Raw genomic sequence first — 15,707 nt, forward strand, 5'->3', positions numbered from 1 at the left:
TTTCCTCTGAACACAATAAAAGGCATACTAACACTCACTGTTAGACTTCTCACATCTGAAGACCGTTTTAGATTTCCTCCTATTAGAACTTTATTCCACCCAAAATACCAAACAAAATTTGTGATGAAATGTGCTGTGCTTCCCATTAATAATGAATCAACAGCATTTTCATATATCTTTATTTTAATCAATTTCAAGCTCTAAAGTTTAGTAAAGGACGTAAATCTTAAGTACTTGATCTGAGTTAACGGAGACGCTGTATCAAAAACGGTAACCAATTTTTGGAGCTTTTTGTTGACAGAAGAGGATAAAGAGCTCATTTGATGGTGTTTTAAAATTAAATATTGAAAATATTTAAAAAGTATAAAAGAATAGTCATACCTTAGAAAATTATTCATACCTTAACTTTTTTTTTCCATTCTCAAAGTTTTTTTCAAGACCCTGAGGAATTTACACTCTGTCTCGGGCATATTAACTTTAGTAGCAGAGCCGGATTTACAATAAGGAAGTGACAGTGCAGATTCTGGGTTTTGACATGCATGCTTTACAATAGACAGCATTGTGCAAGTTAAAGAAGTAGCAGTACTAAGTTTCAGAACTGTAAAAAGGCTGTATAAAATGATACATTTTTTCAAAGACTGCTGCTATCTACACAGGACAAAACCCATGAAAAGCCTTTCCTTTCATGTGCTAATCTCCTTCTGCCCTTATTCCCCCCAACCCAAAATAATTTTTTCCATCCTAAACACCCAGTCGATTCCGATCCTAGAACTCATAAAATGTATTTAAAATATATATTTCGGTACATCTATATTATCTTCATATTCATGGATTCAGCTCTTTGAAGTTGAACGTATTTTTATTTTACCTCTTTGCTCTGAAGTAACTTAATTATGTTTCTCTATTAAATTTAGATTGAATTTTTATACCTCTCCTACACTTAAAAATTAACTACTTAATTTCTAACTACCTAATTTATAAAACACTTCTATGCGCATGACCTCACTTTACATATATAAATTCAGGGGAATTATTAGTTATACATGTTTAATTAATAATTGTTTGATATCTTCATTTTTACTTTACGTATAAAGTATATTAATAAAGAGTCACATATTTAGCATTTACAAAACCCAGAATATAAAACTGGAAAGCTATTATAAAATTTATAAACAGAAAATAAGTGACCAAAGAAACCTAAAATTAAGTAATAAAAAAAAAGTAATAGAATGCGATTAATTCACAAAACATATTTTTCACTGCAAAAAGACTAAGATTTTACCATACCCCACACCCACTGCTGTCGAGTCGATTCAGACCCATAGCAACCCTACAGAAAAGAGTAGAACTGCCCCCTAGGGTTTCCAAGGGTCGGCTGGTGGATTACAACTGCCAACCTTTTGGTTAGCAGCCGTATGTATCACTTACCCACTGCACCACCAGGACTCCTGATTTTACCATGGTACTTCAATGGGTTTACTTCAATTTTTATTTTATTTTTTGACCTTGGCTTATATCTTTCTATAATTCCTTTATAAAACTTGGTGTTTGTCAGGCTGGACACCAAAGCATTTAAGCTTTTTGTTGAATGTTATAAGATCGGTGATAAAAATTTTTTATTTTGGCCACATATAAAATAACTGTCAGTCATCCTTAGATTTAAGCAGAGAGCCTCTCATTCATAAGCTCTGAACACAGTACATACTATATACACATACACATTATATACAAACTGTGTAGAATTTATTTGTTCTACCAACCGAAATGCAAAGACAAATCCCCTAGCTTAAAAAACCGGAACATAAAAAAAGTACTAGGAAATATCATCTATGGCTACTGAATTTCTAATTTGTGGTGAATTAACGTTTTAAAGTTCCTGTATATTTCTGACATCTCTGACTCATGGCCCATTTGCACAAATTATATTTAACTCAGTGAGATTTCAACTTACATTTGACAGTCTATTGAGCAATTAATCTGGACATGGAGTGCCTGACCTGTATGGCTTTTCTCATGCCACATTTTCCCTGCGTTCATGTTGGTAACTACCACTGGTTCCTTAGGAATAGCAACAATTGAAACTGGAGAAAAAAACAAATTATCATCACTGAAGTGTACAAACACTTACATATCCTTCATATGAAAATGTCCTTAATTACCCTCTGTACTGCTCACAGGCAAGCACTTACAGAGGTGTTACACCCACTCACTTAACTGCCTTCTTAACCCACTGCCAAGGAACTTCCATACCCACTACTCTACTGAACAGCCTCCAGGCCACTGAAGAGATCCCTATCTGCCAAACCCAAGCAGTACTTTCAGCCCTTATAAGGTGGCACTTGAGTGCTATTAACGCCCTTCTCAAAAACTCTCCCCTTCCTTGTACGCCATAAATCAAATCTTTCCTGGTCCTACTACTTCTCGGGCTGTTCTTCCTAGTCTGTTTTCTTTTTCTCTGCCGGCTGTTCAAACGTTGATCATCCCCAGGTTCTTCCTCAACCTCTAGTTTTCTAGAGATGTACAAACTTTCCTGGGAGTATATTTCCTGTAGCCTTCTATACATTGGCTGATAACTCCTGAATCTGCCTCCCTACGTCCAGATGACTTGGTTGCATCCCAGGGATTTATTTCTTCTAACTGTCCTTCCCACTACATCACTCTACCTGGTGTCCTTGCCTCCAGGCACAATTCCAATGTCTTCCACATTACCACCAAGACTGCTTTTCTAAAAATAAAATCATGCCATGGTACACTTTAAAATCTTTAAGAACTCATCACCTGTCCTAAAGGGAAAAAAAAGCAGTATGACATTGAAATCCTTCACAGCCTGGTCCCAGTCTACCTTTAGCCTCATCTGCCTCCACCCCCATAAGCTGTCACACAAAATTACTCAAGGTTTCTCAGACAATCCACCTTTCTCTCATTTGCATGCCAAGCCCCTGCTCTTCTTGGAACACTTGTCTAAGATGTCACCTCCTGAGAAGCCGTTCTAATCCCTCCTTGTTCAATGCCTTACCCACTGGTCATTTCAACCTCAACATTTCAACACTGGGATGCCCAAAAAAAAAAAAAAAAAGTTATATAATTTATGTCACCCCATTTTAAATTCTCTAATATCTGACCCTGCAAACTAATCTATCCCAGTCTTGGGTTTGAAAATATGGTTGATATAGAGTCAGTCCAGGACAAAGCAGATGAATAGGCAAGATAAAGTAGATTGAAGAGATGTGCGTGTGGGTATGGGGTACGAGGAACTCACTACCAATCCTGTGTCCAGTGTCGGATCTCAGAGCTATTCACGAAAGATACTAAGTAGTTTATCAATGATATAGTCTTCTCTCTCTCATGAAAAGGACAATACTACTTTAAATGGTAATTTCTTCATGCCTTAATTTCCTCACCTTCAAGGTAAATACAAATTATCTACCTTACCGATATTATACTGGTCATAAAGGGCTTTTTTTCTTTTTAATTTTTTAAATAATTTTTATTGTGCTTTAAGTGAAAGTTTACAAATCAAGTCAGTCTGTCACATATAAATTTATATACACCTTACTACATACTCCCATTTACTCTCCCCCTAATGAGTCAGCCCGCTCCCTTCTTCGGGCTTTTTTATTTTGCTAAAATGCATTCTATTTGATAAGTCCAGTAGGTACATCGTTTTCATTTTCAGTTGTGAAGTACGGTGAATGCGGCAGAATGTACGACTGTCTTCATTTCTTCCACTGCCCCTCCCTATACAAGTATTAACTATACTTCCCTGTCCAACTGCATCATGCCTGGTCATGTGACTTGCTTTGGCCAATGAAATGTGAATGGAAGTGATGTATGCCACCTCTGAACAGAAGCTTTAATGGTATTTTCATGTTCTGCATGCTGTTTTCCTTCTACTGCCAGAACATGTCCATGTAGAGGCTGGTCCTTCAATCTGAATCCCAGCAAGGATAACAATTGTGGACAGAGCTGTAATCTACCTAAACACCTAACAGGAGCAAGAAATAAATCTTCATTGTTTTAAGTCACTGAGGCTTTGGAGGTGTTTATTACCACGGGATAAACTAGCATAAACTGATACACTGCTTTCGATGTTCCTCTTCTGTAACATCACAACATCCAGGCACAGGCCACTACTAAAATATTACACTAAAAGGTATTTTACTATCTTATTCAAATAGACATTAGGTTTCAAGAACTCAGGCACTTTTACATTCCATCTCTAGCCCCTGTAGTAGAAAACTGATAAATGTTTGCTAAAAGAACTATAACTTATATATCATATACCAAAAACCAAACCTATTGCCGTCAAGTTGATTCCGACTCATAGCGACCCTATAGAACAGAGCAGAATTGCCCCATATGGTTTCCAAGGAGCGCCTGTTAGATTCAAACTGCTAACCTTTTGGTTAGCAGCCGTAGCTCTTAACCACTATGCAACCAGGGTTTCCATATATCATATATAATCCAATAAATGTAACTGAATAGTTCACTTGAAAATGTAACAAAAAGTAACTTACAAAGAGAGGCGGAGCCAAGATGGCGGAATAGACAGACGCTTCCGTGGAGCCTTCTTTACAACAAAGACCCCAAAAAACAAGTGAAAGGAGTATATTTGTGACAAGCTGGGAGCCCTGAGCATCAAAGGCAAGCTTAGACACCGAACTGAGGGGCAGGGGGAGGAAGAGGCCGTTCAGAAGTGGAGAGGAATTACCGGACCTGAATCACGGGGAGCCCTCAGGCACCATTCCCAGAGCAGTGGCGGTGGCGGCGGCAACCGGCTGATACTAGCGATAGGCCGCAGTTTCCTCAGGGAGAAGCAGCCAGCCACACAGCCCACTCACACCTCCAGAACCTGAGGAGGACTGCGCGCTCTCAGCGAAAGCTAAGTATTTGGGTACATTTTACAGCACGTCCCCCCCCCGCCACCCCCCCCCCCCCCGCCACCCCGCCAAGCCAGCTTCAGCGCCTGAATCCCTGGGCCTGAGATAGAACCTGGTGAGCACCTACAGCCATCCTCCCGGCCTTAGGAAAGGAAGAAATTTGCAACTCGGGGGAAAATATAATTTGCTAGCTCCATTAACCGGGGCAGCTCAGGATAGAAGCAGCTCCGGTCCAGGCATAATTGTCCATGGACCTAAGCACCTTTCACTTCTGCAAGGACCTCTGTGGGCCCATTTCGAGAGAACAGGCCCTTGTCGGCAAACTCCAACCATTTCAGCTGTGCAGTGGAGAGGTGGGTGTTCGACATTTGACATTGTTTTGCCTATTAAACAAGGTCATCGCCTACCCACAACAGGGACCTAAGGACTGGTAGCTCCAGTCAGGTCACCCAGCCACCCGCGACAGGGTTTCCAAAGATAACTGGTACCTCCCAGTTCTTACAACCAAAAACATTAGGTGCCCATGGTCCCTCTGCAGAACCCACCCACCAGCATGCTCTAGGGAACAGAGACGTGTTTTCCTCAGAGACACATGGGGGTTGGTTCTCAGCCCCCTGCCTTGTTCAGAGTGTGAGCTCCTGCTGCAATCAGATACCAGTATATACACCAATCACCCCTGCCCCTTTAAGACTGTAGGACAGAGCCTATACCACCCACTTGATATCAGCTACCTGGAAACCTGAGCTAAATTCATACAAGAAAACTGAATGGACTCCTAGACTGATATACCTGATAACAGCTCTAGCCAGCTGGGGACAGGACAACAGAGCTACAAAGGCGAAAATAATCAAGCTAGCCCCCCCATCAACCCATAGGGGTATACAAAAACAGAACAAAGCAAGCAGCTACAACACAATAAGCAAGCATAAACTAATAAAATAACTTATACATGGCTGGTAGACAAGGGTCAATGTAAGTCACATGAAGAAACAGACCATGATCACCTCTACAGGGTCTCAAAACAAAGAATCCAGGGATCCTCTAGATGAAAGTGCATTCCTGGAATTACCAGATGCAGAATACAAAAGTTTAATATACAGAACCCTTCAAAACATCAGGAAGGAAATGAGGCAATACACAGAACAAGCCAAGGAACACACAGATAAAGCAACTGAAGAAATTAGAAAGATTATTCAGGAACATAATGAAAAGTTTAATAAGCTGGAAAAATCCATAGACAGCAATCAGAAACTCAAAAGATTAACAATAAAATTACAGAATTAGATAACTCAATAGAAAGTCAGAGGAGCAGAATTGAGCAAGTAGAAGCTAGAATTTCTGAACGCGAAGATAAATCACTTGGCACTAATATATTTGAAGAAAAATCAGATAAAAGAATTAAAAAAAAAAATGAAGAAACCTTAAGAATCAAGTGGGACTCTATCAAGAAAAATAACCTACGAGTGATTGGAGTACCAGAACAGGGAGGGATAACAGAAAATACAGAGAAAATTGTTGAAGATTTGTTGGCAGAAAACTTCCCTGATATTGTGAAAGATGAGAAAGTATCTATCCAAGATGCTCATCGAACTCCACATAAGGTAGATCTGAAAAGAAAGTCACCAAGATATATTATGATCAATCTTGCCAAAATTAAAGATAAAAAGAGAATTATAAGAGCAGCGAGGGATAAACGAAAAGTCACCTACAAAGGAGAGGCAATAAAAATAAGCTCAGACTACTCGGCAAAAACCATGCAGGCAAGAAGGCAATGGGATGACATATTGAAAAAACTGAAGGAAAAAAACTGCCTGCCAAGAATCACATATCCATCAAAACTGACTCTTAAATACGAAGGTGAAATTTAGACATTTCCAGATAAACACAAGTTGAGGAAATTCGTAACAACAAAACCAAAACTACAAGAAATACTAAAGTGAGTTTCTGGTTAGAAAATCAGTATCAGGTATCAACCCAAGACTGGAACACCGGGCAGAGCAACCAGAGGTCAACCCAGACAGGGAAATCCAAAAAAACAAAGCAAGTTTAAAAAAAAAAAAAAAAGCCCAACCCAGGGTAATGGCGATGTTGTTATATAAAAGTAGACAACATTAAAATAATAAAGAGGGACTAAGAAATGTAATCATGCACCTTCCACACGGAGAGGAAGATACGGCAATACAAAGAAATAAAAGTTAGTTTTAAATTTAGAAAAATAGGAGTAAATAATAAGGTAACCACAAAGGAGACAAACTATCCTACTCATCAAAATAAAATACAAGGGAAAAATACAGACTCAGCAGAAACAAAAACAACAACAAAAAATATGAGGAAAGGACAATATGTAAAGAAAATCTACTCAGCAAAAAAGAGCAAGTGGGAAAAAGAAACTGTCAACACACAAAAAAAGACATCAAAATGATAGCACTAAATTCATACCTATCCATAATTACCCTGAATGTAAATGGACTAAATGTACCAATAAAGAGACAGAGAGTGGCAGAATGGATTAAAAAACATGATCCATCTATATGCTGCCTACAAGAGACACACCTTAGACTTACAGACATAAACAAACTAAAATGCAAAGGATGGAAAAAAATATATCAAGCAAACAACAATCAAAAAAGAGCAGGAGTGGCAATATTAATTTCTGACACAATAGACTTTAAAGTTAAATCCATCAGAAAGGATAAGGAAGGACACTATATAATGATTAAAGGGACAATACACCAAGAAGATATAACCATATTAAATATTTATGCACCCAATGACAAGGCTGCAAGGTACATAAAACAAACTATCAGCATTGAAAAGTGAGATAGCTCCACAAGAATAGTAGGAGACTTCAACACACCACTTTCGGTGAAGGGCAGGACATCCAGAAAGAAGCTCAATAGAGACACGGAAGATCTAAATGCCACAATCAACCAATCTGACCTCATAGACATATACAGAACACTCCAACCAACAGCAACCAACTATACTCTCTTTTCTAGTGCACATGGAACATTTTCTAGAATAGACCACATATTAGGTCATAAAGCAAGCCTCACCAGAATCCAAAACATTCAAATATTACAAAGCATCTTCACTGACCGTAAGGCCATAAAAGTGAAAATCAGTAACAGGAAAAGCAGGGAAAAGAAATCAAACACTTGGAAACTGAACAATACCCTGCTCAAAAAAGACTGGATTATAGAAGACATTAAGGATGGAATAAAGAAATTCATAGAATCCAATGAGAATGAAAACACTTCCTATCAGAACCTTTAGGACACAGCAAAAGCGGTGCTCAGAGGCCAATTTATATCAATAAATACACACATCCAAAAAGAAGAAAGGGCCAAAATCAAAGAATTATCCCTAAAACTTGAACAAATAGAAAGAGAACAACAAAAGAAACCCACGGGCAACAGAAGAAAACAAATAATAAAAATTAGAGCTGAACTAAATGAAATGGAAAACAGAAAAACAATTCAAAGAATTAACAAGACCAAAAGCTGGTTTTTTAAAAAAATCAACAAAATTGCTAAACCACTGGCCAAACTGACAAAAGAAAAACAGGAGAGGAAGCAAATAACCCGAATAAGAAATGAGATGGGCGATATTACAACAGAAAAAAAAAAAAAACTGAAATTAAAAGAATCATATCAGATTACTATGAAAAACTATACTCAAACAAATTTGAAACCCTAGAAGAAATGGATGAATTCCTAGAAACACACTACCCGCCTAAACTAACACAAACAGAGGTAGAACAACTAAACAGACCCATAAGAAAAGAAGACATTGAAAAGGTAATCAAAAAACTCCCAACAAAAAAAAGCCCTGGTGCAGACAGCTTCACTGCAGAGTTCTACCAAACTTTCAGAGAAGAGTTAACACCACTGCTGCTAAAGTATTTCAGAGCATAGAAAAGGACGGAATACTACCAAACTCATTCTATGAAGCCACCATATCCCTGATACCAAAACCAGGTAAAGACACCACAAGAAAATTATAGACCTATATCCCTCATGAATGTAGATGCAAAAATCGTCAGCAAAATTCTAACCAACAGAGTTCAACAATACATCAAAAAAATAATTCACCATGACCAAATGGGATTCATACCAGGTATGCAGGGATGGTTCAACATTAGAAAAATAATTAATGTAATCCACCATATAAATAAAACAAAAGACAAGAATCACATGATTTTATCAATTGATGCAGAAAAGGCATTTGACAAAGTTCAACACTCATTCATGATAAAAACTCTCAGCAGAACAGGAATAGAAGGAAAATTCCTCAGCGTAATAAAGGGCATTTATACAAAGCCAACAGCCAACATCACCCTAAATGGAGAGAGCCTGAAAACATTCCCACTGAGATCGGGAACCAGACAAGGATGCCCTTTATCACCACTCTTATTCAACATTGTGCTGGAAGTCCTTGCCAGAGCAATTAGGCTAGATAAAGAAATAAAGGGCATCCAGATTGGCAAGGAAGAAGTAAAAGTTGGGATTCCTCTACACCAACAAAAAGAACATGGAAGAGGAAATCATCATATCAATGCCATTTACAGTAGCCCCCGAGAAGACACAATCCTTAGGAATAAATCTTACCAGAGATGTAAAAGACTTATACAAAGAAAACTACAGTACACTTATGCAAGAAACCAAAAGAGACTTACATAAGTAGAAGAACGTACCTTGCTCGTGGATAGGAAGACTTAATATTATAAAAACGTCTATTCTACCAAAATCGATCTATACATTTAATGCAATTCCGATCAAAATCCCAAGGACATTTTTTAATGAGATAGAGAAACAAATCACCAATTTCATATGGAAGGGAAAGAGGCCCCAGATAAATAAGGCATGACTGAAAAAGAAGGACAAAGTGGGGGGCCTTACTTTACCTGATTTTAGAACCTATTATACCTGCACAGTAGTCAAAACAGCCTCGTACTGGTACAACAACAGATACATGGACCAATGGAACAGAATTGAGAATCCAGGCATAAAACCATCCACATATGGGCAGTTGATATTTGACAAAGGCCCCAAAACAGTTAAATGGGGAAAAGACAGTCTTTTTAACAAATGGTGCTGGCATAACTGGATATCCATCTGCAAAAAAATGAAACAAGACCCATATCTCACTCCATGCACAAAAACGAGCTCAAAATGGATCAAAGACCTAAATATAAAATCTAAAACGATAAAGATCATGGAAGAAAAAATAAGGACGTTAGGAGCCCTAATACCTGGCATAAACAGTGTATAAAACATTATAAAGAATGTAAACGAAAAACTAGATAACTGGGAGCTCCTAAAAATCAAACACCTATGCTCATCCAAAGACTTCACCAAAAGAGTAAAAAGACTACCTACAGGCTGGGAAAAGGTTTTTAGCTATGACATTTCTCATCAGTGCCTGATGTCTAAAATCTACATGATACTGCAAAAACTCAACTGTAAAAAGACAAATAATCCAATTAAAAAATGGGCAAAAGATATAAATAGACACTTCACTAAAGAAGACATTCAGGTAGCTAACAGATATATGAGGAAATGTTCACGATCGTTGGCCATTAGAGACATGCAGATCAAAACTACAATGAGATTTCATCTCACTCCAACAAGGCTGGCATTAATCCAAAAAATACAAAAGAATAAATTTGGAGAGGCTGTGGAGAGATTGGAACACTTATACCCTGCTGATGGGAATGTCAAATGGTACAACCACTTTGGAAATTGATTTGGTGCTTCCTTAAAAAGCTAGAAATAGAACTACCATATGATCCAGCAATTCCACTCCTGGGAATATATCCTAGAGAAATAAGAGCCTTTACACAGATATATGCACACCCATGTTATTGCAGCACTGTTTACAATAGCAAAAAGATGGAAGCAACCAAGGTGCCCATCAACAGATGAAAGGACAAATAAATTATGGTATATTCACACAATGGAATACTACACATCAATAAAGAACAGTGAGGAATCTGTGAAACCTTTCATAACATGGAGGAACCTGGAAGGCATTCTTCTGAGTGAAATTAGTCAGCTGCAAAAGGACAAATATTGTATAAGACCACTATTATAGGAACTTGAGAAATAGTTTAAACTGAGAAGAAAACATTCTTTTGTGGTTATGAGAGGGGGGAGGGAGGGAGGGTGGGAGAGGTGTATTCACTAATTAGCTAGTAGATAGGAACTACTTTAGGTGAAGGGAAAGACAGCACACGGTACAGGGGAGGTCAGTGCAATTGGACTAAACCAAAAGCAAAGAAGTTTCCTGAATAAACTGAATGCTTCGAAGGCCAGCGTAGCAGGGGCAGGGGCCTGGGGACCACCCATGGTTTCAGGGGACATGTAAGTCAATTGGCATAATAAAATCTATTAACAAAACATTCTGCATCCCACTTCGAAGAGTGGCGTCTGGGGTCTTAAATGCTAGCAAGCAGCCATCTAAAAAAGCAGCCATCTAAGATGCATCAATTGGTCTCAACCCACCTGGATCAAAGGAGAATGAAGAACACCAAGGACACAAGGCGATTACAAGCCCAAGAGACAGAAAGGGTCACATGAATCAGGGACTACATCATCCTGAGACCAGAAGAACTGGATGGTGCTTGGCTACAACCGATGATTGCCCTGACAGGGAACACAACAGAGAACCCCTGAAGGAGCAGAAGAGCAGTGGGATGCAGACCCCAAATTCTCATAAAAAGAACAGACTTAATGGTCTGACTGAGACTGGAAGGACCCTGGTGGTCATGGCCCCAGACCTTCTGCTGGCCCAGGACAGGAACCATTCCCGAAGCCAACTCTTCAGACATGGATTGGACTGGACAATGGGTTGGAGAGGGATGCTGGTGAGGAGTGAGCTTCTTGGATCAGGTGGATCCTTGAGACTATGTTGGCATCTCCTGCCTGGAGGGGAGATGAGAGGGTGGAGGGGGTTAGAAGCTGGCAAAATGGACATGAAAAGAGAGTGGAGGGAAAGAGCGGGCTGTCTCATTAGGGGGAGAGTAATTGGGAGTGTGTAGCAAGGTATGGGTTTTTGTGTGAGATACTGACTTGATTTGTAAACTTTTGCTTAAGGTACAATAAAAATTATTTAAAAAAATAACTTATAAGGAAAAGCTGAGATCTGTCATGGCCATTTGTTAAGATTTTCACAGAAGACCTGGTCTTAACATTTTCCTAAAAGGTTTCATGAACATATTTATCAGAGATTCCAATAATGCCACTTTACTTATACACCTACTCCTCACTTATTGACCATATCGTTATCTGACATTTCACATTTACAACAATAGTAAAAAATCTACTATCCGACTATTTTACACATTAACAATGTACTTCTGGCAGTAATGAATGCCAAGGTGCAAGGCGAGGGTAACACTGACTGTGAAGGTTAAGGTTATGTGCCAACTTGGCTGGGCCATGATTCTCAGTGGTTTGGCAGTTACATTACGATGCAATTTGGCAGTTATATAATGATGTAGTTATCCTCCATTTTGGGATCTGATATGGTCACCCTCCATTTTTGCATAACGCTGATTTTCACATAATGACCTGGTCTTTGGAATCCAACCATGTTTGTAAGTGAGGGGTGGGTGTAACATATCCACTTGATCATCAGGAAGGACAGAAGTGTGGGAGCAGCTGCCCAAGTTCATGTACTGTAATATTCACATGTTTTCTCATAGATCCAGGCTTTTCCTTTACATATATGTTCAGTTATTCTGTTTCTAAACAGTTCCAATAGGAATGGCTGACAAGGAAAACTAACGTAACAACCCGGAAGAACCAAAACACTGCAAAAACACATACACTAGTAATTTTAAAACACGATAATCTAAAGTCACTGAGCACTAGCGTAAAAACTTATAACTTCTAGTGCCCCTAAGTGCATTACTCTATTACTGAATACGACTAGGCCATTAAGGAAAGGTTTGTATTCTATTTAAGGCAACAGGAAAATATGCAACCACTTTAGGCAAGTTTCTATCCAAAAATTATCTGGGTGCAAAAGGGCAATTTTTTAACTCACCAGAAAACACTATTTTCTAAAATGACTCATTTCCTCGGGGTATCAGAAAACTATGCTGTTATTCTGACTGGTGTAATTCCTAATCTATTACAATATATCTGAATTTTGAATTTCATACGGATTAATAAAAAAAAAAATTTTTTTTTTTAGATGTACCTAAATAGTTCAATTACATATAGGAGACCACATGGGCAACACTTGACCAAATGCAAAGACTAGAAGACAGGATGTGCCAGGAAACCTAGACGAATGGACATAGGGAACCTGGGGTATAAAGGGAAAGGCGGAAAGTGCTGACACATTGCTGGGATTGCAACCAATGTCACAGAACAAACTGTGTATAAATTTTTGAATGAGAAACTAATTTGTGCTGTAAACTTTCACCTAAAAAAAATTAAAAAGAAACAATGAATACTTATGTTCACTACATCTTCTTAGCAATTTTCTCCATAGCCAGGGTACAGTCATTAAAAGCCACATAAGGTCATTTACCTCGATACTTTATATATTAACGTAACACTACAAAGCATCTCAACCTTCATGATTTTTCCTAAACGTGCATTATTTTTATTCTAAAGCATCTAAAACTATAACAACACATCAATTCAAGTTTCATACTAATTTTACAAATAAAATTCACTGCCAACAGCACCTGTAAGGGCATTTTACAAACATTAGTAACCAAATGTCACACTTGATCCGTGTTTAAGGTGAAAGTTTACACAATAAATTAGATTCCCATTTAACAATTTCTGCACAAATTATTCAGTGATATTGGTTGCATTTTTCACAATGTGTCATCACTCCCATTCATTCCGTTCTGGTTATGTCATTTTTAGTACGCCAGTTTCCTTATCTTTTCATCTTTGCTTTAGAGTAGCATTTGACCATTTGGTCTCACATAGATGGTTTTTTAAAAGAAGCTCATTACTCACAGGTGATATTCATTATTTTATGAGCCAATCTGTTATTTAGCTAAAAGGGGACCTCACAGGATAATTTTGGTTTAAGGTTTAAAGAATATCTCAGGGAAACAGTCTATCTTTGGAAACTCTATGGGGCAGTTCTACTCTGTCCTACAGGGTCACTATGAGTCAGAATCGACTGGACAGCCAACAGGTTTGGTCTGATTTTGGTCTTACCTTTCGCCAAGGTGACCACTTGTCTATTTAGTGTTTTTCCATCCCCACTCCTCCTCTCCCTCGTATTTTTTAAAGTGGTTTTTAGAACTTTTTTTTTTTTTTTTTTAGCTAGTATCATCAGTAGTCCTAGTAGGGAAAAAATGCCTATGACAAAAGTTATCACGTTATTCCATTCAATGCAGAAATGTATGAATAGCATAGTGGACTATCACTGCTCAGAACTCCATCAAAATAGTACACTCGTGACACCAACATTGTCTTCATAGTTAATAACAATGTACAGATTTTAAAAATATGAATAGGTTATAGGTATTAAGTCAGGATTTCTAGGGTAGGGCCCAAGCATGGATGGTTATTAAAAGCTCCCCAGCGGATTCTAACATGCAGCCAGGGTTGAGAAAGTATGCTGTATATCGTATTTCTTCCAACAGCCCTACAAAAGATTAACTATAAAAACTTTTTTCTTTCAATTTAATTCTGGATCAATTTTTAAGTACGTGGCTTTAACCATTTCTTTAAAATAGTATAATTATACTATTAATCTCAAGCTTAACGTCTGCAGATTTTGATTTAACCAGTAATTTTTTAACATGCTTATGTGTCTTAAAAAAAGAATTTGTTTTTAAAGGAACACCTTAAGTCACCTACACACTAACTTTCCCTATTTTTTAATTTTAAGTAAATGATGTCAGAAAGCTCAAAGTCACAGTACCAAAGCACTGTTAAATTATAAAGCTGTCTAAATATAAGGTTACATTATTAACAAGGAGCCGTAAAAGTCAGGATTTTAAACGTGGGATATTCATAGTACATTTCTCAATTCTAGAATAGGGTTCATCTGCTCCAACTTCCTTTGTGGCTCCGCAGTGACACTGCCTCTACCTGCTGTTGCCTAAAGCTAAAATACACCTTCTCATTAAAAGGAAAACTCCATCTACAAACACACAACATCCAAAAGAAGCACAAAGTAATCAAGACAGAACTGAAATAGCACTGGAAAAGAAGAGACTCTGCAAAGACTTTGGGAATTTAACTGAAAAAGTGCTCACTGGACATGTCCTTATCAAATTGATTCCCAGAATTTCTCTATTTCTCTGTTTCAAGAGATTGTAAGACCAAATCTCCTAAAGAAATACTCTACATCCAACAAATAAATAAATCTGAGTCCCAGAAAAAAAGAGCTTAAGTCTAAATCTACCTAAAACAGCTATGCTAAACACATTTCTTTAAGTTAATTAGTTGTTTACTTATTTGGAATAGGTGGTTTATTTGCATGGTTCAAAAAAATAAAATGATACAGAGCAAAAAGTCTCTCTGTCACCCCTATCTCACATTAGCCTAGTTCTCCACCCCTACTCGACTCCCAGGCAACCATGGTCACCAGTTTCTCAGGCATCTTTCCAGAGTTTTTTAATACATAAACAAATACAAATATAAATTCTTAGTTTTCTTTCCTTTACACAAAAGGTAGATTATCATCAACACTGTGCTGTACTTTGTTGTTTTGTTACCTAACAATATACATTCCTTTTCAGATAGCTTTACCTTTATTTTTAAATTTTTTAATTAAATACTGCATACATACAAAAATATAAACATATGAATAAAAACCGAAGAATAATAAACAAACATC

The 15,707-nt window shown here is 37.8% G+C and overlaps 1 protein-coding gene across 32 annotated transcripts in view; it reads right to left on the bottom strand.

Moving 5' to 3' along the window:
• The window catches only part of SLMAP (sarcolemma associated protein), a 159,762-nt gene that overhangs the window by 116,914 nt on the left and 27,141 nt on the right, over positions 1-15,707 (bottom strand). The window contains exon 1 of one of the 32 annotated variants that reach the window (XM_023547594.2): positions 401-3,042. The exons of the other annotated variants lie outside the window; for them this stretch is intronic. The gene's annotated coding sequence lies outside the window, so the exon portion shown is untranslated. Of the gene's footprint in view, positions 1-400; positions 3,043-15,707 lie in introns of those variants that run through there. 32 annotated transcript variants of the gene reach the window in all.

This window comes from Loxodonta africana, chromosome 22 (assembly GCF_030014295.1).
Source record: "Loxodonta africana isolate mLoxAfr1 chromosome 22, mLoxAfr1.hap2, whole genome shotgun sequence".
NCBI lineage: Eukaryota > Metazoa > Chordata > Mammalia > Proboscidea > Elephantidae > Loxodonta > Loxodonta africana.